The sequence below is a fragment of the Pseudophryne corroboree genome, chromosome 3 (genome assembly GCF_028390025.1).
Source record: "Pseudophryne corroboree isolate aPseCor3 chromosome 3, aPseCor3.hap2, whole genome shotgun sequence".
NCBI classification, from domain to species: Eukaryota; Metazoa; Chordata; class Amphibia; order Anura; family Myobatrachidae; genus Pseudophryne; species Pseudophryne corroboree.
In genome coordinates, this window is record NC_086446.1 from 331,225,036 (window position 1) to 331,252,104 (window position 27,069).

Below are 27,069 nucleotides of genomic sequence, written 5' to 3' on the forward strand. Positions count from 1 at the left end.
CAACTGGAAAATTGAACAATACAAACTGGAACGACAACTTCGTCTTAGAGAGTACTTCTTTCAACATCCAACAACACCATCCACTAATACAACTATGCCACCAGCTCTCCGTGTTAAATCTAAATTTGATCCAGTTTCACAAAATAAATCCATCAAAATTTTTTCTAGGTCAGTAGATCATCAAGTTCAAAATACCATCAAACAGGCCAAACACGTCCATTCTAACTTAACGAAAACCGAATGGCAAGCCTTGACAGATCTGAGTAATTACGATGATATAGTCATACGCCCGGCAGATAAGGGCGGAGCTCTAGTAATACAAAATGTCCATGACTATATCGCTGAGCTTGATCGTCAATTATCAGATACTTACACTTACCGAAAACTATCTTCTGACCCCACTGCTGTTTACAAAAAGGAATTGGACAATATCCTGTCTCAGGCAGTCAAAGATGGCCATTTAACATCGGCACAACTTGAGTCTTTGTCCACACGCTGTCCAGTGGTACCAATACTGTATTCAGTACCCAAAATACATAAGGACACCAAGTCCCCTCCAGGACGTCCTATAATCTCGGCTAGAGGATCACTATATCAGAAAATTTCCATCTTTCTGGATTTTCACCTGCAACCATGTATTCAATCGGTTGATCACTGCCTTAAGGACACCACAGCACTTTTGAATAAACTGTCCACTCTTAATTCAGTTCCGAGTAGTTGCATACTAGCAACGATTGATGTAAAAAATTTATACACATGCATCCCTCAAGCTGATGGCCTCAAAGCTGTGGAAGCCCTAATACGAAATAATCCTTCATACACTGGACCCAATATTGACTTATTTTTAAGTTTACTCCAATTAACTTTACAAAGAAATTATTTTTTATTTAACAACAATTTTTATTTACAGCAGTCAGGCTGCTCCATGGGAAGCAACGTCTCGCCCTCATTCGCTAATAGCTTTATGCTGCGAATTGAGGACGAGCTGTTCCTGTCCAATGAAGCAGCTAAACCTTATGTACTGTTATATTTACGTTTCATAGATGATTTGTTATTATTTTGGACCGGACCACGTAACATGTTAGAATCTTTACTTGATACACACAACTTGTCTGATTCCCCTGTTAAATTCACGTACACCATACATGACAAAACTATCAGTTTTTTGGATGTACGGATTACATTACATGATGACAAAATTGTCACATCATTATTCACCAAGAGCACGGACAGAAACAATATCTTATTAGCGTCAAGTCATCATCCCATTTCCTTACGCAAGGGTCTCCCTTACTCGCAGATGCTGCGCCTTAAGCGTATCATCAGCGATGAAACTCAATTAGAGGTAGAATGTGATGCTATGATAGCTAAATTTACCCAGAGAGGTTATTGTCAGTCTGACCTAACAACTATTAAAGAAAAAGTACTCAAGATACCTAGAAGTAGTACTTTAAATTCTATCAAAAAAACTGTAAGCTCAGACAGACTAATATGGGTTAATCAATTTAACACTCAGAGCCCCGCAATCAGTAAAATAACGAAAAATTTCTGGCCTATCATACAAACAGATAAGAAAATTGGTATTCAATCCAATACACGAATTATGCCAGCTTACCGTAGAGGCAAAAATATTCGTGATTTTCTTGTTAAAACTAATGTTGAAAGTACTTCCAAAAAAAGTAATATCACCACTTTTCTCAAATCCTCCTGTCCGGGTTGCTTTAAATGCTTAGGCTGCACTACGTGCAGCCATATGCTAACTGGTGATTCATTTCATCACCCTTTCACGGGCAAAAAATTCAAGATAAAACATCGTGTCACTTGCACCACAAGATTTGTCGTTTATTTACTTAGTTGCCCTTGCGGCCTCCACTATGTGGGGAAAACAGACTGTATGTTTAAAGAACGAATGGCAGGACATCGAGCCTCCATCAGAGCGGCAATCTCGGCAGGCAGAAGTGACCAACCTGTAGCGAGGCATTTCCTCCAGGCTAAACACTCAGTTGCAGCCCTCCGACATCGTATAATTGATCATATTCCCCCATCAAAACGTGGGGGTGATCGAGCACAAAAATTACTTAGAGCAGAAGCTAAATGGATATATACCCTTGATACGCTTTCCCCCAGGGGACATAACGAACAAGCGGGTTTGTCAGCATTTTTATAACTGACTAGCCACTCTTTATTCTTTAGTAACCAATAGGTTCGAAGGAATTTAACTAGTTTTTTATCTAGCAATTTTATACCAACATTTTATGTCCACTATTCAGTAAAAGTTTATGCAACATTCTCGTATAGTAAGCAACACGGGTCACACTGTATCTATTTGTTTATGGACAGTTACATTGTCTCTATTTTGACATATTCAGTGTGTCAGCTAATCAGTGTTACACTTTTGACCCCTGTTACATCATGTGGATAACTTTGATCACTGTTACATGTTTGTTTTGTTTTATTACACAGCACGGGGAATTGTTTTTTCTTTTTGGTGTGCTCCGGTCCGGGTGCTCCGTGACGCCACAGCCGGTGCCTCGTTATGACGTCATTACTTGGACGGAGCGGGACGCGACTGGCCGGAGGCGCCATGGACCATCAGACGGAGATAAAAAGGTGGGTTACATTGTATCTGTTATCCTGACGAAAATGCCGTAAAGACATTGAAACGTTGATTGAACATCAGACCAGCTTGTCTGTCTTTCTTTTCATGCCGTGAGTGCCGCCCGACGTTGCATCTTTAGCTATGCTACCAATACATTTTTTAATTGTTATGGTATTTTTAAAATGTAACATCATTTTTTCCAGCGTATTGCATTTTTTTTATTAAATAATTTGAGTTTTACTTTAAAAATGGTAAAATCTGAATAAGAAATTATTTAGCTTGTGGCTTGTTGGTCTGGGTGTATGATTTTTGCTTTGGGTGGAAAAGGCCCCAGGTTCATATCCTGGATTAGCCTGTTTTCTCAGGTTCTTTAAAAGTGCTTAGTTCTATTATCTGATAGTATTTTAAAATACTTACTAATGTATTCCAACAGTTTCACATCCAATTTCATTAGTATACATGAAAAATGCATGAACAGTTGGCTCGTTGGTCTAGGGGTATGATTCTCGCTTAGGGTGCGAGAGATACCGGGTTCAAATCCCGGACGAGCCTATTTTCTCAGATTATTTTAAATCCCATGGTTCCATTAACTGATTGATGTCAAAAGCATCAAGTGAATTTTGCTTTTGAAAATCCATAAAAAAATATATACTTATGCATATTTAGTAAACTGTCAACCATTTGGTGGTATATTGGGTATACTGTAGATTCCATTTTGTCTAAGTAATCTTGAGTGGCTTCAAAGAAGTCTCATTTTGACAAATTAAAAACTGTCAAAATGAAATTGCAGGTTTTACTCTTACCTTGCTTTTTTCTAAGAAACAATGAGTGGCTTCAAAGAATAGGCTCTTTTTGACAAACAAAAAGGTCAACAATTAATTGCAGGTTTTTGTTTTTTTCTTTCTTCTTGGTCTGTATGCTTAAGTTGCACACAGTAAGAGACAAGTCTTAGGTTCCAACTATCAGAAAAGTTCAAACTCTATAGAAACCCCTAAATCTTGGCACTGAACTTTCCAAATATGCATACTTGGACAAAAATTTACCTTAAGGAAACATTTTAGCTATGCTACCAATACATTTTTAAATTGTTATGGTATTTTTAAAATGTAACATCTTTTTTTCCAGCTTATTGCATTTTTTTATTAAATAATTTGAGTTTTACTTTAAAAATGGTAAAATCTGAATAAGAAATTATTTAACTTGTGGCTTGTTGGTCTGGGTGTATGATTTTTGCTTTGGGTGCAAAAGGCCCAAGATTCATATCCTGGATAAGCCTGTTTTCTCAGGTTCTTTAAAAGTGCTTAGTTCTATTATCTGATAGTATTTTAAAATACTTATTAATGTATTCCAACAGTTTCACTTCCAATTTTATTAGTATACATGAAAAAGCATTAACAGTTGGCTCGTTGGTTTAGGGGTATGATTCTCGCTTAGGGTGCGAGAGGTCCCGGTTTCAAATCCCGGACGAGCCCATCTTCTCAGGTTCTTTTAAATCCCATGGTTCCATTATCTGATTGATGTCAAAAGCATCAAGTGAATTTTGCTTTTGAAAATCCATAAAAAAATATATACTTATGCATATTTAGTAAACTGTCAACCATTTGGTGGTATATTGGGTATACTGTAGATTCCATTTTGTCTAAGTAATCTTGAGTGGCTTCAAAGAAGTCTCATTTTGACAAATTATAAACTGTCAAAATGAAATTACAGGTTTTTCTCTTACCTTGCTTTTTTCTAAGAAACAATGAGTGGCTTCAAAGAATAGGCTCTTTTTGACAAACAAAAAGGTCAACAATTAATTGCAGGTTTTTGTTTTTTTTCTTTCTTCTTGGTCTGTATGCTTAAGTTGCACACAGTAAGAGACAAGTCTTAGGTTCCAACTATCATAAAAGTTCAAACTCTATAGGAACCCCTAAATCTTGGCACTGAACTTTCCAAATATGCATACTTGGACAAAAATTTACCTTAAGGAAACATTTTAGCTATGCTACCAATACATTTTTAAATTGTTATGGTATTTTTAAAATGTAACTTCTTTTTTTCCAGCGTATTGCATTTTTTTTATTAAATAATTTGAGTTTTACTTTAAAAATGGTAAAATCTGAATAAGAAATTATTTAGCTTGTGGCTTGTTGGTCTGAGTGTATGATTTTTGCTTTGGGTGGAAAAGGCCCCAAGTTCATATCCTGGATTAGCCTGTTTTCTCAGGTTCTTTAAAAGTGCTTAGTTCTATTATCTGATGGTATTTTAAAATACTTACTAATGTATTCCAACAGTTTCACTTCCAATTTCATTAGTATACATGAAAGACGCATTAACAGTTGGTTCGTTGGTCTAGGGGTATGATTCTCGCTTAGAGTGCGAGAGATCCCGGGTTCAAATCCTGGACGAGCCTATCTTCTCAGATTATTTTAAATCCCATTGTTCCATTAACTGATTGATGTCAAAAGCATCAACTGAATTTTACTTTTGAAAATCCATAAAAAAATATATACTTATGCATATTTAGTTTAGGTTTCCGAATCAAAAATATCCCTACCAAAGGGAGATTCAATGCGGCTTTCTGCAAAAAATGGGTCTCCATTTTAAATAAATGTTCCTATGACCTTATGCTTTTGATCATAGAGGAAGTCACACGGGAACTGGCAGTCATTCGGACTCAAATAGACACCTTTGAGTCCACTCATAAATCTACTTTGCAAATGGACACTTCCACAAACTGGTATGAGAAACTTACCGTTCAATTAGACAAATACCAGAAAGATTTGATTTCCTATAAACGCAATAAACTGGAAATTGTTAATAACGATTACGTCAAAATACAGGTCTATCCTTGGATCTCTGGCACATCGGTCCCCAGACGACCCGTGAGACGACGTCCTTTTAACCGTTTTAACGCACAATATCTGGACATGGATTCTTCCACAGATGGCACAGCTACAGCGAGTGAAACTGAAGTTCCATGCCCTACCCAAGGTCTCCCCCCTTTAGGGGCACGCACACTGGCACAACCAACCAATCCAGGCGCCAATTCACGAGGCGTGGCGGGCAATGCAAGAGGACGTCGAGAAAGAAAAACAGCATACTCCAAACGGAGATGATATTTAATTTATCTGATCGTCAATTCACCCCCATGGAATTACAAGTCATGTCTAAAGGACTAAATTTTGTTCCTACTACCACATTAGACCCCTTCAACTGGAAAATTGAACAATACAAACTGGAACGACAACTTCGTCTTAGAGAGTACTTCTTTCAACATCCAACAACACCATCCACTAATACAACTATGCCACCAGCTCTCCGTGTTAAATCTAAATTTGATCCAGTTTCACAAAATAAATCCATCAAAATTTTTTCTAGGTCAGTAGATCATCAAGTTCAAAATACCATCAAACAGGCCAAACACGTCCATTCTAACTTAACGAAAACCGAATGGCAAGCCTTGACAGATCTGAGTAATTACGATGATATAGTCATACGCCCGGCAGATAAGGGCGGAGCTCTAGTAATACAAAATGTCCATGACTATATCGCTGAGCTTGATCGTCAATTATCAGATACTTACACTTACCGAAAACTATCTTCTGACCCCACTGCTGTTTACAAAAAGGAATTGGACAATATCCTGTCTCAGGCAGTCAAAGATGGCCATTTAACATCGGCACAACTTGAGTCTTTGTCCACACGCTGTCCAGTGGTACCAATACTGTATTCAGTACCCAAAATACATAAGGACACCAAGTCCCCTCCAGGACGTCCTATAATCTCGGCTAGAGGATCACTATATCAGAAAATTTCCATCTTTCTGGATTTTCACCTGCAACCATGTATTCAATCGGTTGATCACTGCCTTAAGGACACCACAGCACTTTTGAATAAACTGGCCACTCTTAATTCAGTTCCGAGTAGTTGCATACTAGCAACGATTGATGTAAAAAATGTATACACATGCATCCCTCAAGCTGATGGCCTCAAAGCTGTGGAAGCCCTAATACGAAATAATCCTTCATACACTGGACCCAATATTGACTTATTTTTAAGTTTACTCCAATTAACTTTACAAAGAAATTATTTTTTATTTAACAACAATTTTTATTTACAGCAGTCAGGCTGCTCCATGGGAAGCAACGTCTTGCCCTCATTCGCTAATAGCTTTATGCTGCGAATTGAGGACGAGCTGTTCCTGTCCAATGAAGCAGCTAAACCTTATGTACTGTTATATTTACGTTTCATAGATGATTTGTTATTATTTTGGACCGGACCACGTAACATGTTAGAATCTTTACTTGATACACACAACTTGTCTGATTCCCCTGTTAAATTCACGTACACCATACATGACAAAACTATCAGTTTTTTGGATGTACGGATTACATTACATGATGACAAAATTGTCACATCATTATTCACCAAGAGCACGGACAGAAACAATATCTTATTAGCGTCAAGTCATCATCCCATTTCCTTACGCAAGGGTCTCCCTTACTCGCAGATGCTGCGCCTTAAGCGTATCATCAGCGATGAAACTCAATTAGAGGTAGAATGTGATGCTATGATAGCTAAATTTACCCAGAGAGGTTATTGTCAGTCTGACCTAACAACTATTAAAGAAAAAGTACTCAAGATACCTAGAAGTAGTACTTTAAATTCTATCAAAAAAACTGTAAGCTCAGACAGACTAATATGGGTTAATCAATTTAACACTCAGAGCCCCGCAATCAGTAAAATAACGAAAAATTTCTGGCCTATCATACAAACAGATAAGAAAATTGGTATTCAATCCAATACACGAATTATGCCAGCTTACCGTAGAGGCAAAAATATTCGTGATTTTCTTGTTAAAACTAATGTTGAAAGTACTTCCAAAAAAAGTAATATCACCACTTTTCTCAAATCCTCCTGTCCGGGTTGCTTTAAATGCTTAGGCTGCACTACGTGCAGCCATATGCTAACTGGTGATTCATTTCATCACCCTTTCACGGGCAAAAAATTCAAGATAAAACATTGTGTCACTTGCACCACAAGATTTGTCGTTTATTTACTTAGTTGCCCTTGCGGCCTCCACTATGTGGGGAAAACAGACTGTATGTTTAAAGAACGAATGGCAGGACATCGAGCCTCCATCAGAGCGGCAATCTCGGCAGGCAGAAGTGACCAACCTGTAGCGAGGCATTTCCTCCAGGCTAAACACTCAGTTGCAGCCCTCCGACATCGTATAATTGATCATATTCCCCCATCAAAACGTGGGGGTGATCGAGCACAAAAATTACTTAGAGCAGAAGCTAAATGGATATATACCCTTGATACGCTTTCCCCCAGGGGACATAACGAACAAGCGGGTTTGTCAGCATTTTTATAACTGACTAGCCACTCTTTATTCTTTAGTAACCAATAGGTTCGAAGGAATTTAACTAGTTTTTTATCTAGCAATTTTATACCAACATTTTATGTCCACTATTCAGTAAAAGTTTATGCAACATTCTCGTATAGTAAGCAACACGGGTCACACTGTATCTATTTGTTTATGGACAGTTACATTGTCTCTATTTTGACATATTCAGTGTGTCAGCTAATCAGTGTTACACTTTTGACCCCTGTTACATCATGTGGATAACTTTGATCACTGTTACATGTTTGTTTTGTTTTATTACACAGCACGGGGAATTGTTTTTTCTTTTTGGTGTGCTCCGGTCCGGGTGCTCCGTGACGCCACAGCCGGCGCCTCGTTATGACGTCATTACTTGGACGGAGCGGGACGCGACTGGCCGGAGGCGCCATGGACCATCAGACCGAGATAAAAAGGTGGGTTACATTGTATCTGTTATCCTGACGAAAATGCCGTAAAGACATTGAAACGTTGATTGAACATCAGACCAGCTTGTCTGTCTTTCTTTTCATGCCGTGAGTGCCGCCCGACGTTGCATCTTTAGCTATGCTACCAATACATTTTTTAATTGTTATGGTATTTTTAAAATGTAACATCATTTTTTCCAGCGTATTGCATTTTTTTTTATTAAATAATTTGAGTTTTACTTTAAAAATGGTAAAATCTGAATAAGAAATTATTTAGCTTGTGGCTTGTTGGTCTGGGTGTATGATTTTTGCTTTGGGTGGAAAAGGCCCCAGGTTCATATCCTGGATTAGCCTGTTTTCTCAGGTTCTTTAAAAGTGCTTAGTTCTATTATCTGATAGTATTTTAAAATACTTACTAATGTATTCCCACAGTTTCACATCCAATTTCATTAGTATACATGAAAAATGCATGAACAGTTGGCTCGTGGGTCTAGGGGTATGATTCTCGCTTAGGGTGCGAGAGATACCGGGTTCAAATCCTGGACGAGCCTATTTTCTCAGATTATTTTAAATCCCATGGTTCCATTAACTGATTGATGTCAAAAGCATCAAGTGAATTTTGCTTTTGAAAATCCATAAAAAAATATATACTTATGCATATTTAGTAAACTGTCAACCATTTGGTGGTATATTGGGTATACTGTAGATTCCATTTTGTCTAAGTAATCTTGAGTGGCTTCAAAGAAGTCTCATTTTGACAAATTAAAAACTGTCAAAATGAAATTGCAGGTTTTACTCTTACCTTGCTTTTTTCTAAGAAACAATGAATGGCTTCAAAGAATAGGCTCTTTTTGACAAACAAAAAGGTCAACAATTAATTGCAGGTTTTTGTTTTTTTCTTTCTTCTTGGTCTGTATGCTTAAGTTGCACACAGTATGAGACAAGTCTTAGGTTCCAACTATCAGAAAAGTTCAAACTCTATAGAAACCCCTAAATCTTGGCACTGAACTTTCCAAATATGCATACTTGGACAAAAATTTACCTTAAGGAAACATTTTAGCTATGCTACCAATACATTTTTAAATTGTTATGGTATTTTTAAAATGTAACATCTTTTTTCCCAGCTTATTGCATTTTTTTATTAAATAATTTGAGTTTTACTTTAAAAATGGTAAAATCTGAATAAGAAATTATTTAACTTGTGGCTTGTTGGTCTGGGTGTATGATTTTTGCTTTGGGTGCAAAAGGCCCCAGATTCATATCCTGGATAAGCCTGTTTTCTCAGGTTCTTTAAAAGTGCTTAGTTCTATTATCTGATAGTATTTTAAAATACTTATTAATGTATTCCAACAGTTTCACTTCCAATTTTATTAGTATACATGAAAAAGCATTAACAGTTGGCTCGTTGGTTTAGGGGTATGATTCTCGCTTAGGGTGCGAGAGGTCCCGGTTTCAAATCCCGGACGAGCCCATCTTCTCAGGTTCTTTTAAATCCCATGGTTCCATTATCTGATTGATGTCAAAAGCATCAAGTGAATTTTGCTTTTGAAAATCCATAAAAAAATATATACTTATGCATATTTAGTAAACTGTCAACCATTTGGTGGTATATTGGGTATACTGTAGATTCCATTTTGTCTAAGTAATCTTGAGTGGCTTCAAAGAAGTCTCATTTTGACAAATTATAAACTGTCAAAATGAAATTACAGGTTTTTCTCTTACCTTGCTTTTTTCTAAGAAACAATGAGTGGCTTCAAAGAATAGGCTCTTTTTGACAAACAAAAAGGTCAACAATTAATTGCAGGTTTTTGTTTTTTTTCTTTCTTCTTGGTCTGTATGCTTAAGTTGCACACAGTAAGAGACAAGTCTTAGGTTCCAACTATCATAAAAGTTCAAACTCTATAGGAACCCCTAAATCTTGGCACTGAACTTTCCAAATATGCATACTTGGACAAAAATTTACCTTAAGGAAACATTTTAGCTATGCTACCAATACATTTTTAAATTGTTATGGTATTTTTAAAATGTAACTTCTTTTTTTCCAGCGTATTGCATTTTTTTTATTAAATAATTTGAGTTTTAATTTAAAAATGGTAAAATCTGAATAAGAATTTATTTAGTTTGTGGCTTGTTGGTCTGTGTGTATGATTTTTGCTTTGGGTGGAAAAAGCCCAAGGTTCATATCCTGGATTAGCCTGTTTTCTCAGGTTCTTTAAAAGTGCTTAGTTCTATTATCTGATAGTATTTTAAAATACTTACTAATGTATTCCAACAGTTTCACTTCCAATTTCATTAGTATACATGAAAAAGGCATGAACAGTTGGCTCGTTGGTCTAGGGGTATGATTCTCGCATAGGGTGCAAGAGTTCCCGGGTTCAAATCCTGGACGAGCCTATCTTCTCAGATTATTTTAAATCCCATGGTTCCATTAACTGATTGATGTCAAAAGCATCAAGTGAATTTTGCTTTTGAAAATCCATAAAAAAATATATACTTATGCATATTTAGTAAACTGTCTACCATTTGGTGGTATATTGGGTATACTGTAGATTCCATTTTGTCTAAGTAATCTTGAGTGGCTTCAAAGAAGTCTCATTTTGACAAATTAAAAACTGTCAAAATGAAATTACAGGTTTTTCTCTTACCTTGCTTTTTTCTAAAAAAACAATGAGTGGCTTCAAAGAATAGGCTCTTTTTGACAAACAAAAAGGTCAACAATTATTTGCAGGTTTTTGTTTTTTCTTTCTTCTTGGTCTGTATGCTTAAGTTGCACACAGTATGAGACAAGTCTTAGGTTCCAACTATCAGAAAAGTTCAAACTCTATAGGAACCCCTAAATCTTGGCACTGAACTTTCCAAATATGCATACTTGGACAAAAATTTACCTTAAGGAAACATTTTAGCTATGCTACCAATACATTTTTAAATTGTTATGGTATTTTTAAAATGTAACATCTTTTTTTCCAGCTTATTGCATTTTTTTATTAAATAATTTGAGTTTTACTTTAAAAATTGTAAAATCTGAATAAGAAATTACTTAGCTTGTGGCTTGTTGGTCTGGGTGTATGATTTTTGCTTTAAGTGGAAAAGGCGCCAGGTTCATATCCTGGATTAGCCTGTTTTCTCAGGTTCTTTAAAAGTGCTTAGTTCTATTATCTGATAGTATTTTAAAATACTTACTAATGTATTCCAACAGTTTCACTTCCAATTTCGTTAGTATACATGAAAAATGCATGAACAGTTGGCTCGTTGGTCTAGGGGTATGATTCTCGCTTAGGGTGCGAGAGATCCCGGGTTCAAATCCTGGACGAGCCCATCTTCTCAGGTTCTTTTAAATCCCATGGTTCCATTATTTGATTGATGTCAAAAGCATCAAGTGAATTTTGCTTTTGAAAATCCATAAAAAAATATATACTTATGCATATTTAGTAAACTGTCAACCATTTGGTGGTATGTTGGGTATACTGTAGATTCCATTTTGTCTAAGTAATCTTGAGTGGCTTCAAAGAAGTCTCATTTTGACAAATTAAAAACTGTCAAAATGAAATTACAGGTTTTTCTCTTACCTTGCTTTTTTCTAAGAAACAATGAGTGGCTTCAAAGAATAGGCTCTTTTTGACAAACAAAAAGGTCAACAATTAATTGCAGGTTTTTGTTTTTTTTCTTTCTTCTTGGTCTGTTTGCTTAAGTTGCACACAGTAAGAAACAAGTCTTAGGTTCCAACTATCATAAATTTTCAAACTCTATAGGAACCCCTAAATCTTGGCACTGAACTTTCCAAATATGCATACTTGGACAAAAATGTACCTTAAGGAAACATTTTAGCTATGCTACCAATACATTTTTTAATTGTTATGGTATTTTTAAAATGTAACATCTTTTTTTCCAGCGTCTTGCATTTTTTTATTAAATAATTTGAGTTTTACTTTAAAAATTGTAAAATCTGAATAAGAAATTATTTAGCTTGTGGCTTGTTGGTCTGGGTGTATGATTTTTACTTTGGGTGGAAAAGGCCCCATGTTCATATCCTGGATTAGCCTGTTTTCTCAGGTTCTTTAAAAGTGCTTAGTTCTATTATCTGATAGTATTTTAAAATACTTACTAATGTATTCCAACAGTTTCACTTCCAATTTTATTAGTATACATGAAAAAGCATTAACTGTTGGCTCATTGGTCTAGGGGTATGATTCTCGCTTCGGGTGCGAGAGGTCCCGGGTTCAAATCCCGGACGAGCCCATCTTCTCAGGTTCTTTTAAATCCCATGGTTCCATTATCTTATTGATGTCAAAAGCATCAAGTGAATTTTGCTTTTGCCAATCTATCAAAAAAGTATATACTTATGCATATTTAGTAAACTGTCAACCATTTGGTGGTATATTGGGTATACTGTAGATTCCATTTTGTCTAAGTAACCTTGAGTGGCTTCAAGAAGTCTCATTTTGACAAATAAAAAACTGTCAAAATGAAATTGCAGGTTTTTATCTTACCTTGCTTTTTTCTAAGAAACAATGAGTGGCTTAAAAGAATAGGCTCTTTTTGACAAACAAAAAGGTCAACAATTAATTGCAGGTTTTTGTTTTTTTTCTTTCTTCTTGGTCTGTATGCTTAAGTTGCACACAGTAAGAGACAAGTCTTAGGTTCCAACTATCAGAAAAGTTCAAACTCTATAGGAACCCCTAAATCTTGGCACTGAACTTTCCAAATATGCATACTTGGACAAAAATTTACCTTAAGGAAACATTTTAGCTATGCTACCAATACATTTTTAAATTGTTATGGTATTTTTAAAATGTAACTTCTTTTTTTCCAGCGTATTGCATTTTTTTTTATTAAATAATTTGAGTTTTACTTTAAAAATGGTAAAATCTGAATAAGAAATTATTTAGCTTGTGGCTTGTTGGTCTGGGTGTATGATTTTTGCTTTGGGTGAAAAAGGCCCCAGGTTCATAGCCTGGATTAGCCTGTTTTCTCAGGTTCTTTAAAAGTGCTTAGTTCTATTATCTGATAGTATTTTAAAATACTTACTAATGTATTCCAACAGGTTCACTTCCAATTTCATTAGAATGCATCAAAATGCATGAACAGTTGGCTCGTTGGTCTAGGGGCATGATTCTCGCTTAGGGTGCGAGAGGTCCCGGGTTCAAATCCCGGACAAGCCCATTTTCTCAGGTTCTTTTAAATCCCATCGTTCCATTATCTGATTGATGTCAAAAGCATCAAGTGAATATTGCTTTTGCCAATCCATCAAAAAAGTATATACTTAAGCATATTTAGTTAACTGTCAACCATTTGGTGGTATATTGGGTATACTGTAGATTCCACTTTGTCTAAGTAACCTTGAGTGGCTTCAAAGAAGTCTCATTTTGACAAATTAAAAACTGTCAAAATGAAATTACAGGTTTTTCTCTTACCTTGCTTTTTTCTAAGAAACAATGAGTGGCTTCAAAGAATAGGCTCTTTTTGACAAACAAAAAGGTCAACAATTAATTGCAGGTTTTTGTTTTTTTCTTTCTTCTTGGTCTGTATGCTTAAGTTGCACACAGTATGAGACAAGTCTTAGGTTCCAACTATCAGAAAAGTTCAAACTCTATAGGAACCCCTAAATCTTGGCACTGAACTTTCCAAATATGCATACTTGGACAAAAATTTACCTTAAGGAAACATTTTAGCTATGCTACCAATACATTTTTAAATTGTTATGGTATTTTTAAAATGTAACTTCTTTTTTTCCAGCGTATTGCATTTTTTTTATTAAATAATTTGAGTTTTACTTTAAAAATGGTAAAATCTGAATAAGAAATTATTTAGCTTGTGGCTTGTTGGTCTGAGTGTATGATTTTTGCTTTGGGTGGAAAAGGCCCCAAGTTCATATCCTGGATTAGACTGTTTTCTCAGGTTCTTTAAAAGTGCTTAGTTCTATTATCTGATGGTATTTTAAAATACTTACTAATGTATTCCAACAGTTTCACTTCCAATTTCATTAGTATACATGAAAGATGCATTAACAGTTGGTTCGTTGGTCTAGGGGTATGATTCTCGCTTAGAGTGCGAGAGATCCCGGGTTCAAATCCTGGACGAGCCTATCTTCTCAGATTATTTTAAATCCCATGGTTCCATTAACTGATTGATGTCAAAAGCATCAAGTGAATTTTGCTTTTGAAAATCCATAAAAAAATATATACTTATGCATATTTAGTTTAGGTTTCCGAATCAAAAATATCCCTACCATAGGGAGATTCAATGCGGCTTTCTGCAAAAAATGGGTCTCCATTTTAAATAAATGTTCCTATGACCTTATGCTTTTGATCATAGAGGAAGTCACACGGGAACTGGCAGTCATTCGGACTCAAATAGACACCTTTGAGTCCACTCATAAATCTACTTTGCAAATGGACACTTCCACAAACTGGTATGAGAAACTTACCGTTCAATTAGACAAATACCAGAAAGATTTGATTTCCTATAAACGCAATAAACTGGAAATTGTTAATAACGATTACGTCAAAATACAGGTCTATCCTTGGATCTCTGGCACATCGGTCCCCAGACGACCCGTGAGACGACGTCCTTTTAACCGTTTTAACGCACAATATCTGGACATGGATTCTTCCACAGATGGCACAGCTACAGCGAGTGAAACTGAAGTTCCATGCCCTACCCAAGGTCTCCCCCCTTTAGGGGCACGCACACTGGCACAACCAACCAATCCAGGCGCCAATTCACGAGGCGTGGCGGGCAATGCAAGAGGACATCGAGAAAGAAAAACAGCATACTCCAAACGGAGATGATATTTAATTTATCTGATCGTCAATTCACCCCCATGGAATTACAAGTCATGTCTAAAGGACTAAATTTTGTTCCTACTACCACATTAGACCCCTTCAACTGGAAAATTGAACAATACAAACTGGAACGACAACTTCGTCTTAGAGAGTACTTCTTTCAACATCCAACAACACCATCCACTAATACAACTATGCCACCAGCTCTCCGTGTTAAATCTAAATTTGATCCAGTTTCACAAAATAAATCCATCAAAATTTTTTCTAGGTCAGTAGATCATCAAGTTCAAAATACCATCAAACAAGCCAAACACGTCCATTCTAACTTAACGAAAACCGAATGGCAAGCCTTGACAGATCTGAGTAATTACGATGATATAGTCATACGCCCGGCAGATAAGGGCGGAGCTCTAGTAATACAAAATGTCCATGACTATATCGCTGAGCTTGATCGTCAATTATCAGATACTTACACTTACCGAAAACTATCTTCTGACCCCACTGCTGTTTACAAAAAGGAATTGGACAATATCCTGTCTCAGGCAGTCAAAGATGGCCATTTAACATCGGCACAACTTGAGTCTTTGTCCACACGCTGTCCAGTGGTACCAATACTGTATTCAGTACCCAAAATACATAAGGACACCAAGTCCCCTCCAGGACGTCCTATAATCTCGGCTAGAGGATCACTATATCAGAAAATTTCCATCTTTCTGGATTTTCACCTGCAACCATGTATTCAATCGGTTGATCACTGCCTTAAGGACACCACAGCACTTTTGAATAAACTGGCCACTCTTAATTCAGTTCCGAGTAGTTGCATACTAGCAACGATTGATGTAAAAAATTTATACACATGCATCCCTTAAGCTGATGGCCTCAAAGCTGTGGAAGCCCTAATACGAAATAATCCTTCATACACTGGACCCAATATTGACTTATTTTTAAGTTTACTCCAATTAACTTTACAAAGAAATTATTTTTTATTTAACAACAATTTTTATTTACAGCAGTCAGGCTGCTCCATGGGAAGCAACGTCTCGCTCTCATTCGCTAATAGCTTTATGCTGCGAATTGAGGACGAGCTGTTCCTGTCCAATGAAGCAGCTAAACCTTATGTACTGTTATATTTACGTTTCATAGATGATTTGTTATTATTTTGGACCGGACCACGTAACATGTTAGAATCTTTACTTGATACACACAACTTGTCTGATTCCCCTGTTAAATTCACGTACACCATACATGACAAAACTATCAGTTTTTTGGATGTACGGATTACATTACATGATGACAAAATTGTCACATCATTATTCACCAAGAGCACGGACAGAAACAATATCTTATTAGCGTCAAGTCATCATCCCATTTCCTTACGCAAGGGTCTCCCTTACTCGCAGATGCTGCGCCTTAAGCGTATCATCAGCGATGAAACTCAATTAGAGGTAGAATGTGATGCTATGATAGCTAAATTTACCCAGAGAGGTTATTGTCAGTCTGACCTAACAACTATTAAAGAAAAAGTACTCAAGATACCTAGAAGTAGTACTTTAAATTCTATCAAAAAAACTGTAAGCTCAGACAGACTAATATGGGTTAATCAATTTAACACTCAGAGCCCCGCAATCAGTAAAATAACGAAAAATTTCTGGCCTATCATACAAACAGATAAGAAAATTGGTATTCAATCCAATACACGAATTATGCCAGCTTACCGTAGAGGCAAAAATATTTGTGATTTTCTTGTTAAAACTAATGTTGAAAGTACTTCCAAAAAAAGTAATATCACCACTTTTCTCAAATCCTCCTGTCCGGGTTGCTTTAAATGCTTAGGCTGCACTACGTGCAGCCATATGCTAACTGGTGATTCATTTCATCACCCTTTCACGGGCAAAAAATTCAAGATAAAACATCGTGTCACTTGCACCACAAGATTTGTCGTTTATTTACTTAGTTGCCCTTGCGGCCTCCACTATGTGGGGAAAACAGACTGTATGTTTAAAGAACGAATGGCAGGACATCGAGCCTCCATCAGAGCGGCAATCTCGGCAGGCAGAAGTGACCAACCTGTAGCGAGGCATTTCCTCCAGGCTAAACACTCAGTTGCAGCCCTCCGACATCGTATAATTGATCATATTCCCCCATCAAAACGTGGGGGTGATCGAGCACAAAAATTACTTAGAGCAGAAGCTAAATGGATATATACCCTTGATACGCTTTCCCACAGGGGACTTAACGAACAAGCGGGTTTGTCAGCATTTTTATAACTGACTAGCCACTCTTTATTCTTTAGTAACCAATAGGTTCGAAGGAATTTAACTAGTTTTTTATCTAGCAATTTTATACCAACATTTTATGTCCACTATTCAGTAAAAGTTTATGCAACATTCTCGTATAGTAAGCAACACGGGTCACACTGTATCTATTTGTTTATGGACAGTTACATTGTCTCTATTTTGACATATTCAGTGTGTCAGCTAATCAGTGTTACACTTTTGACCCCTGTTACATCATGTGGATAACTTTGATCACTGTTACATGTTTGTTTTGTTTTATTACACAGCACGGGGAATTGTTTTTTCTTTTTGGTGTGCTCCGGTCCGGGTGCTCCATGACGCCACAGCCGGTGCCTCGTTATGACGTCATTACTTGGACGGAGCGGGACGCGACTGGCCGGAGGCGCCATGGACCATCAGACGGAGATAAAAAGGTGAGTTACATTGTATCTGTTATCCTGACGAAAATGCCGTAAAGACATTGAAACGTTGATTGAACATCAGACCAGCTTGTCTGTCTTTCTTTTCATGCCGTGAGTGCCGCCCGACGTTGCATCTTTAGCTATGCTACCAATACATTTTTTAATTGTTATGGTATTTTTAAAATGTAACATCTTTTTTTCCAGCGTATTGCATTTTTTTTTAATTAAATAATTTGAGTTTTACTTTACAAATGGTAAAATCTGAATAAGAAATTATTTAGCTTGTGGCTTGTTGGTCTGGGTGTATGATTTTTGCTTTGGGTGGAAAAGGCCCCAGGTTCATATCCTGGATTAGCCTGTTTTCTCAGGTTCTTTAAAGTGCTTAGTTCTATTATCTGATAGTATTTTAAAATACTTACTAATGTATTCCAACAGTTTCACATCCAATTTCATTAGTATACATGAAAAATGCATGAACAGTTGGCTCGTTGGTCTAGGGGTATGGTTCTCGCTTAGGGTGCGAGAGATACCGGGTTCAAATCCTGGACGAGCCTATTTTCTCAGATTATTTTAAATCCCATGGTTCCATTAACTGATTGATGTCAAAAGCATCAAGTGAATTTTGCTTTTGAAAATCCATAAAAAAATATATACTTATGCATATTTAGTAAACTGTTTACCATATGGTGGTATATTGGGTATACTGTAGATTCCATTTTGTCTAAGTAATCTTGAGTGGCTTGAAAGAAGTCTCATTTTGACAAATTAAAAACTGTCAAAATGAAATTACAGGTTTTTCTCTTACCTTGCTTTTTTCTAAAAAACAATGAGTGGCTTCAAAGAATAGGCTCTTTTTGACAAACAAAAAGGTCAACAATTAATTGCAGGTTTTTGTTTTTTCTTTCTTCTTGGTCTGTATGCTTAAGTTGCACACAGTATGAGACAAGTCTTAGGTTTCAACTATCAGAAAAGTTCAAACTCTATAGGAACCCCTAAATCTTGGCACTGAACTTTCCAAATATGCATACTTGGACAAAAATTTACCTTAAGGAAACATTTTAGCTATGCTACCAATACATTTTTAAATTGTTATGGTATTTTTAAAATGTAACATCTTTTTTTCCAGCGTATTGCATTTTTTTTATTAAATAATTTGAGTTTTACTTTAAAAATTGTAAAATCTGAATAAGAAATTATTTAGCTTGTGGCTTGTTGGTCTGGGTGTATGATTTTTGCTTTGGGTGGAAAAGGCCCCAGGTTCATATCCTGGATTAGCCTGTTTTCTCAGGTTCTTTAAAAGTGCTTAGTTCTATTATCTGATAGTATTTTAAAATACTTACTAATGTATTCCAACAGTTTCACTTCCAATTTTATTAGTATACATGAAAAAGCGTTAGCAGTTGGCTCATTGGTCTAGGGGTATGATTCTCGCTTAGGGTGCGAGAGGTCCCGGGTTCAAATCCCGGACGAACACATCTTCTCATGTTCTTTTAAATCCCATGGTTCCATTATCTTATTGATGTCAAAAGCATCAAGTGAATTTTGCTTTTGCCAATCTATCAAAAAAGTATATACTTATGCATATTTAGTAAACTGTCAACCATTTGGTGGTATATTGGGTATACTGTAGATTCCATTTTGTCTAAGTAATCTTGAGTGGCTTCAAAGAAGTCTCATTTTGACAAATTAAAAACTGTCAAAATGAAATTACAGGTTTTTCTCTTACCTTGCTTTTTTCTAAGAAACAATGAGTGGCTTCAAAGAATAGGCTCTTTTTGACAAACAAAAAGGTCAACAATTAATTGCAGGGTTTTTTTTTTTTCTTTCTTCTTGGTCTGTATGCTTAAGTTGCACACAGTAAGAGACAAGTCTTAGGTTCCAACTATCATAAAATTTCAAACTCTATAGGAACCCCTAAATCTTGGCACTGAACTTTCCAAATATGCATACTTGGACAAAAATTTACCTTAAGGAAACATTTTAGCTATGCTACCAATACATTTTTTAATTGTTATGGTATTTTTAAAATGTAACATCTTTTTTTCCAGCGTATTGCATTTTTTTTTATTAAATAATTTGAGTTTTACTTTAAAAATGGTAAAATCTGAAAAAGAAATTATTTAGCTTGTGGCTTGTTGGTCTTGGTGTATGATTTTTGCTTTGGGTGGAAAAGGCCCCAGGTTCATATCCTGGATTAGCCTGTTTTCTCAGGTTCTTTAAAAGTGCTTAGTTCTATTTTCTGATAGTATTTTAAACTACTTACTAATGTATTCCAACAGTTTCACTTCCAATTTCATTAGTATACATGAAACATGCATGAACAGTTGGCTATTGGTCTAGGGGTATGATTCTTGCTTAGGGTGCGAGAGATCCCGGGTTCAAATCCTGGAGGAGCTCAGGTTCTTTTAAATCCCATGGTTCCATTATCTGATTGATGTCAAAAGCATCAAGTGAATTTTGCTTTTGAAAATCCATAAAAAAATATATACTTATGCATATTTAGTAAACTGTCAACCATTTGGTGGTATATTGGGTATACTGTAGATTCCATTTTGTCTAAGTAACATTGAGTGGCTTCAAGAAGTCTCATTTTGACAAATAAAAAACTGTCAAAATGAAATTGCAGGTTTTTATCTTACCTTGGTTTTTTCTAAGAAACAATGAGTGGCTTAAAAGAATAGGCTCTTTTTGACAAACAAAAAGGTCAACAATTAATTGCAGGTTTTTGTTTTTTTTCTTTCTTCTTGGTCTGTATGCTTAAGTTGCACACAGTAAGAGACAAGTCTTAGGTTCCAACTATCAGAAAAGTTCAAACTCTATAGGAACCCCTAAATCTTGGCACTGAACTTTCCAAATATGCATACTTGGACAAAAATTTACCTTAAGGAAACATTTTAGCTATGCTACCAATACATTTTTTAATTGTTATGGTATTTTTAAAATGTAACATCTTTTTTTCCAGCGTATTGCATTTTTTTTATTAAATAATTTGAGTTTTACTTTAAAAATTGTAAAATCTGAATAAGAAATTATTTAGCTTGTGGCTTGTTGGTCTGGGTGTATGATTTTTGCTTTGGGTGGAAAAGGCCCCATGTTCATATCCTGGATTAGCCTGTTTTCTCAGGTTCTTTAAAAGTGCTTAGTTCTATTATCTGATAGTATTTTAAAATACTTACTAATGTATTCCAACAGTTTCACTTCCAATTTCATTAGTATACATGAAAAATGCATGAACAGTTGGCTCGTTGGTCTAGGGGTATGATTCTCGCTTAGGGTGCGAGAGATCCCGGGTTCAAATCCTGGACGAGCCTATCTTCTCAGATTATTTTAAATCCCATGGTTCCATTAACTGATTGATGTCAAAAGCATCAAGTGAATTTTGCTTTTGAAAATCCATAAAAAAATATATACTTATGCATATTTAGTAAACTGTCAACCATTTGGTGGTATATTGGGTATACTGTAGATTCCATTTTGTCTAAGTAACATTGAGTGGCTTCAAGAAGTCTCATTTTGACAAATAAAAAACTGTCAAAATGACATTGCAGGTTTTTATCTTACCTTGCTTTTTTTTTAAGAAACAATGAGTGGCTTAAAAGAATAGGCTCTTTTTGACATACAAAAAGGTCAACAATTAATTGCAGGTTTTTGTTTTTTTTCTTTCTTCTTGGTCTGTATGCTTAAGTTGCACACAGTAAGAGACAAGTCTTAGGTTCCAACTATCAGAAAAGTTCAAACTCTATAGGAACCCCTAAATCTTGGCACTGAACTTTCCAAATATGCATACTTGGACAAAAATGTACCTTAAGGAAACATTTTAGCTATGCTACCAATACATTTTTTAATTGTTATGGTATTTTTAAAATGTAACATCTTTTTTTCCAGCGTATTGCATTTTTTTTATTAAATAATTTGAGTTTTACTTTAAAAATTGTAAAAGCTGAATAAGAAATTATTTAGCTTGTGGCTTGTTGGTCTGGGTGTATGATTTTTGCTTTGGGTGGAAAAGGCCCCAGGTTCATATCCTGGATTAGCCTGTTTTCTCAGGTTCTTTAAAAGTGCTTAGTTCTATTATCTGATAGTATTTTAAAATACTTACTAATGTATTCCAACAGTTTCACTTCCAATTTCATTAGTATACATGAAAAATGGATGAACAGTTGGCTCGTTGGTCTAGGGGTATGATTCTCGCTTAGGGTGCGAGAGATCCCGGGTTCAAAGCCTGGACGAGCCTATCTTCTCAGATTATTTTAAATCCCATGGTTCCATTAACTGATTGATGTCAAAAGCATCAAGTGAATTTTGCTTTTGAAAATCCATAAAAAAATATATACTTATGCATATTTAGTAAACTGTCTACCATTTGGTGGTATATTGGGTATACTGTAGATTCCATTTTGTCTAAGTAATCTTGAGTGGCTTCAAAGAAGTCTCATTTTGACAAATTAAAAACTGTCAAAATGAAATTACAGGTTTTTCTTACCTTGCTTTTTTCTAAAAAAACAATGAGTGGCTTCAAAGAATAGGCTCTTTTTGACAAACAAAAAGGTCAACAATTAATTGCAGGTTTTTGTTTTTTCTTTCTTCTTGGTCTGTATGCTTAAGTTGCACACAGTATGAGACAAGTCTTAGGTTCCAACTATCAGAAAAGTTCAAACTCTATAGGAACCCCTAAATCTTGGCACTGAACTTTCCAAATATGCATACTTGGACAAAAATTTACCTTAAGGAAACATTTTAGCTATGCTACCAATACATTTTTAAATTGTTATGGTATTTTTAAAATGTAACCTCTTTTTTTCCAGCGTATTGCATTTTTTTAATTAAATAATTTGAGTTTTACTTTAAAAATGGTAAAATCTGAAAAAGAAATTATTTAGCTTGTGGCTTGTTGGTCTTGGTGTATGATTTTTGCTTTGGGTGGAAAAGGCCCCAGGTTCATATCCTGGATTAGCCTGTTTTCTCAGGTTCTTTAAAAGTGCTTAGTTCTATTTTCTGATAGTATTTTAAAATACTTACTAATGTATTCCAACAGGTTCACTTCCAATTTTATTAGTATACATGAAAAATGCATGAACAGTTGGCTCGTTGGTCTAGGGGTATGATTCTCGCTTAGGATGCGAGAGATCCCGGGTTCAAATCCTGGACGAGCCCATCTTCTCAGGTTCTTTTAAATCCCATGGTTCCATTATCTGATTGATGTCAAAAGCATCAAGTGAATTTTGCTTTTGAAAATCCATAAAAAAATATATACTTATGCATATTTAGTAAACTGTCAACCATTTGGTGGTATATTGGGTATACTGTAGATTCCATTTTGTCTAAGTAACCTTGAGTGGCTTCAAGAAGTCTCATTTTGACAAATAAAAAACTGTCAAAATGAAATTGCAGGTTTTTATCTTACCTTGCTTTTTTCTAAGAAACAATGAGTGGCTTAAAAGAATAGGCTCTTTTTGACAAACAAAAAGGTCAACAATTAATTGCAGGTTTTTGTTTTTTTTTCTTTCTTCTTGGTCTGTATGCTTAAGTTGCACACAGTAAGAGACAAGTCTTAGGTTCCAACTATCAGAAAAGTTCAAACTCTATAGGAACCCCTAAATCTTGGCACTGAACTTTCCAAATATGCATACTTGGTCAAAAATTTACCTTAAGGAAACATTTTAGCTATGCTACCAATACATTTTTTAATTGTTATGGTATTTTTAAAATGTAACATCTTTTTTTCAAGCGTATTGCATTTTTTTTATTAAATAATTTGAGTTTTACTTTAAAAATTGTAAAATCTGAATAAGAAATTATTTAGCTTGTGGCTTGTTGGTCTGGGTGTATGATTTTTGCTTTGGGTGGAAAAGGCCCCAGGTTCATATCCTCGATTAGCCTGTTTTCTCAGGTTCTTTAAAAGTGCTTAGTTCTATTATCTGATAGTATTTTAAAATACTTACTAATGTATTCCAACAGTTTCACTTCCAATTTCATTAGTATACATGAAAAATGCATGAACAGTTGGCTCGTTGGTCTAGGGGTATGATTCTCGCTTTGGGGTCCGAGAGATCCCGGGTTCAAATCCTGGACGAGCCTATCTTCTCAGATTATTTTAAATCCCATGGTTCCATTATCTTATTGATGTCAAAAGCATCAAGTGAATTTTGCTTTTGAAAATCCATAAAAAAATATATACTTATGCATATTTAGTAAACTGTCAACCATTTGGTGGTATATTGGGTATACTGTAGATTCCATTTTGTCTAAGTAACCTTGAGTGGCTTCAAGAAGTCTCATTTTGACAAATAAAAAACTGTCAAAATGAAATTGCAGGTTTTTATCTTACCTTGCTTTTTTCTAAGAAACAATGAGTGGCTTAAAAGAATAGGCTCTTTTTGACAAACAAAAAGGTCAACAATTAATTGCAGGTTTTTTTTTTTTTTTTCTTTCTTCTTGGTCTGTATGCTTAAGTTGCACACAGTAAGAGACAAGTCTTAGGTTTCAACTATCAGAAAAGTTCAAACTCTATAGGAACCCCTAAATCTTGGCACTGAACTTTCCAAATATGCATACTTGGACAAAAATTTACCTTAAGGAAACATTTTAGCTATGCTACCAATACATTTTTAAATTGTTATGGTATTTTTAAAATGTAACATCTTTTTTTCCAGCTTATTGCATTTTTTTATTAAATAATTTGAGCTTTACTTTAAAAATGGTAAAATCTGAATAAGAAATTATTTAGCTTGTGGCTTGTTGGTCTGGGTGTATGATTTTTGCTTTGGGTGCAAAAGGCCCCAGATTCATATCCTGGATAAGCCTATTTTCTCAGGTTCTTTAAAAGTGCTTAGTTCTATTATCTGATAGTATTTTAAAATACTTACTAATGTATTCCAACAGTTTCACATCCAATTTTATTAGTATACATGAAAAAGCGTTAACAGTTGGCTCGTTGGTCTAGGGGTATGATTCTCGCTTAGGGTGCGAGAGATCCCGGGTTCAAATCCTGGATGAGTCCATCTTCTCAGGTTCTTTTAAATCCCATGGTTCCATTATCTTATTGATGTCAACAGCATCAAGTGAATTTTGCTTTTGCCAATCCATTAAAAAAGTATATACTTACGCATACTTATTAAACTGTCAACCATTTGGTGGTATATCGGGTATACTGTAGATTCCATTTTGTCTAAGTAACCTTGAGTGGCTTCAAGAAGTCTCATTTTGACAAATAAAAAACTGTCAAAATGAAATTGCAGGTTTTTATCTTACCTTGCTTTTTTCTAAGAAACAATGAGTGGCTTAAAGGAATAGGCTCTTTTTGACAAACAAAAAGGTCAACAATTATTTGTAGGTTTTTGTTTTTTTCTTTCTTCTTGGTCTGTATGCGTAAGTTGCACACAGTATGAGACAAGTCTTAGGTTCCAACTATCAGAAAAGTTCAAACTCTATAGGAACCCCTAAATCTTGGCACTGAACTTTCCAAATATGCATACTTGGACAAAAATTTATCTTAAGGAAACATTTTAGCTATGCTACCAATACATTTTTAAATTGTTATGGTATTTCTAAAATGTAACATCTTTTTTTCCAGCTTATTGCATTTTTTTATTAAATAATTTGAGCTTTACTTTAAAAATGGTAAAATCTGAATAAGAAATTATTTAGCTTGTGGCTTGTTGGTCTGGGTGTATGATTTTTGCTTTGGGTGCAAAAGGCCCCAGATTCATATCCTGGATAAGCCTGTTTTCTCAGGTTCTTTAAAAGTGCTTAGTTCTATTATCTGATAGTATTTTAAAATACTTACTAATGTATTCCAACAGTTTCACTTCCAATTTCATTAGTATACATGAAAAATGCATGAACAGTTGGCTCGTTGGTCTAGGGGTATGATTCTCGCTTAGGGTGCGAGAGGGCCCGGGTTCAAATCCCGGACGAGCCCATCTTCTCAGTTTCTTTTAAATCCCATGGTTCCATTATCTGATTGATGTCAAAAGCATCAAGTGAATTTTGCTTTTGCCAATCCATCAAAAAAGTATATACTTATGCATATTTAGTAAACTGTCAACCATTTGGTGGTATATTGGGTATACTGTAGATTCCATTTTGTCTAAGTAACCTTGAGTGGCTTCAAGAAGTCTCATTTTGACAAATAAAAAACTGTCAAAATGAAATTGCAGGTTTTTATCTTACCTTGCTTTTTTCTAAGAAACAATGAGTGGCTTAAAAGAATAGGCTCTTTTTGACAAACAAAAAGGTCAACAATTAATTGCAGGTTTTTGTTTTTTTTTCTTTCTTCTTGGTCTGTATGCTTAAGTTGCACACAGTAAGAGACAAGGTCTTAGGTTCCAACTATCAGAAAAGTTCAAACTCTATAGGAACCCCTAAATGTTGGCACTGAACTTTCCAAATATGCATACTTGGACAAAAATTTACCTTAAGGAAACATTTTAGCTATGCTACCAATACATTTTTAAATTGTTATGGTATTTTTAAAATGTAACATCTTTTTTTCCAGCTTATTGCATTTTTTTATTAAATAATTTGAGCTTTACTTTAAAAATGGTAAAATCTGAATAAGAAATTATTTAGCTTGTGGCTTGTTGGTCTGGGTGTATGATTTTTGCTTTGGGTGCAAAAGGCCCCAGGTTCATATCCTGGATGAGCCTGTTTTCTTAGGTTCTTTAAAAGTGCTTAGTTCTAATATCTGATAGTATTTTAAAATACTTACTAATGTATTCCAACAGGTTCACTTCCAATTTCATTAGTATGCATCGAAATACATGAACAGTTGGCTCGTTGGTCTAGGGGTATGATTCTTGCTTAGGGTGCGAGAGGTCCCGGGTTCAAATCCCGGACGTGCCCATTTTCTCAGGTTCTTTTAAATCCCATGGTTCCATTATCTGATTGATGTCAAAAGCATCAAGTGAATATTGCTGTTGCCAATCCATCAAAAAAGTATATACTTAAGCATATTTTGTTAACTGTCAACCATTTGGTGGTATATTGGGTATACTGTAGATTCCACTTTGTCTAAGTAACCTTGAGTGGCTTCAAAGAAGTCTCATTTTGACAAATTAAAAACTGTCAAAATGAAATTACAGGTTTTTCTCTTACCTTGCTTTTTTCTAAGAAACAATGAGTGGCTTAAAAGAATAGGCTCTTTTTGACAAACAAAAAGGTCAACAATTAATTGCAGGTTTTTGTTTTTTTCT

At 35.3% G+C, this 27,069-nt stretch overlaps 12 non-coding genes across 12 annotated transcripts; all 12 read left to right on the plus strand.

The window, feature by feature from the left end:
* The first annotated feature begins 3,079 nt into the window (after positions 1 to 3,079).
* Positions 3,080 to 3,151, plus strand: TRNAP-AGG (transfer RNA proline (anticodon AGG)). The gene has a single exon. It is a non-coding gene; the product is annotated as a tRNA-Pro (tRNA).
* An 848-nt stretch (positions 3,152 to 3,999) lies between these two features.
* On the plus strand, positions 4,000 to 4,071 carry TRNAP-AGG (transfer RNA proline (anticodon AGG)). The gene has a single exon. It is a non-coding gene; the product is annotated as a tRNA-Pro (tRNA).
* A 5,723-nt stretch (positions 4,072 to 9,794) lies between these two features.
* On the plus strand, positions 9,795 to 9,866 carry TRNAP-AGG (transfer RNA proline (anticodon AGG)). Its single transcript has one exon. It is a non-coding gene; the product is annotated as a tRNA-Pro (tRNA).
* A 1,772-nt stretch (positions 9,867 to 11,638) lies between these two features.
* Positions 11,639 to 11,710, plus strand: TRNAP-AGG (transfer RNA proline (anticodon AGG)). Its single transcript has one exon. It is a non-coding gene; the product is annotated as a tRNA-Pro (tRNA).
* Positions 11,711 to 12,559: 849 nt separating this feature from the next.
* TRNAP-CGG (transfer RNA proline (anticodon CGG)) lies at positions 12,560 to 12,631 on the plus strand. The gene has a single exon. It is a non-coding gene; the product is annotated as a tRNA-Pro (tRNA).
* An 851-nt stretch (positions 12,632 to 13,482) lies between these two features.
* On the plus strand, positions 13,483 to 13,554 carry TRNAP-AGG (transfer RNA proline (anticodon AGG)). The gene has a single exon. It is a non-coding gene; the product is annotated as a tRNA-Pro (tRNA).
* Positions 13,555 to 21,114: 7,560 nt separating this feature from the next.
* On the plus strand, positions 21,115 to 21,186 carry TRNAP-AGG (transfer RNA proline (anticodon AGG)). The gene has a single exon. It is a non-coding gene; the product is annotated as a tRNA-Pro (tRNA).
* Positions 21,187 to 22,037: 851 nt separating this feature from the next.
* TRNAP-AGG (transfer RNA proline (anticodon AGG)) lies at positions 22,038 to 22,109 on the plus strand. Its single transcript has one exon. It is a non-coding gene; the product is annotated as a tRNA-Pro (tRNA).
* An 848-nt stretch (positions 22,110 to 22,957) lies between these two features.
* Positions 22,958 to 23,029, plus strand: TRNAP-AGG (transfer RNA proline (anticodon AGG)). The gene has a single exon. It is a non-coding gene; the product is annotated as a tRNA-Pro (tRNA).
* A 1,774-nt stretch (positions 23,030 to 24,803) lies between these two features.
* On the plus strand, positions 24,804 to 24,875 carry TRNAP-AGG (transfer RNA proline (anticodon AGG)). The gene has a single exon. It is a non-coding gene; the product is annotated as a tRNA-Pro (tRNA).
* An 849-nt stretch (positions 24,876 to 25,724) lies between these two features.
* TRNAP-AGG (transfer RNA proline (anticodon AGG)) lies at positions 25,725 to 25,796 on the plus strand. The gene has a single exon. It is a non-coding gene; the product is annotated as a tRNA-Pro (tRNA).
* An 851-nt stretch (positions 25,797 to 26,647) lies between these two features.
* TRNAP-AGG (transfer RNA proline (anticodon AGG)) lies at positions 26,648 to 26,719 on the plus strand. Its single transcript has one exon. It is a non-coding gene; the product is annotated as a tRNA-Pro (tRNA).
* Positions 26,720 to 27,069: the final 350 nt, after the last annotated feature.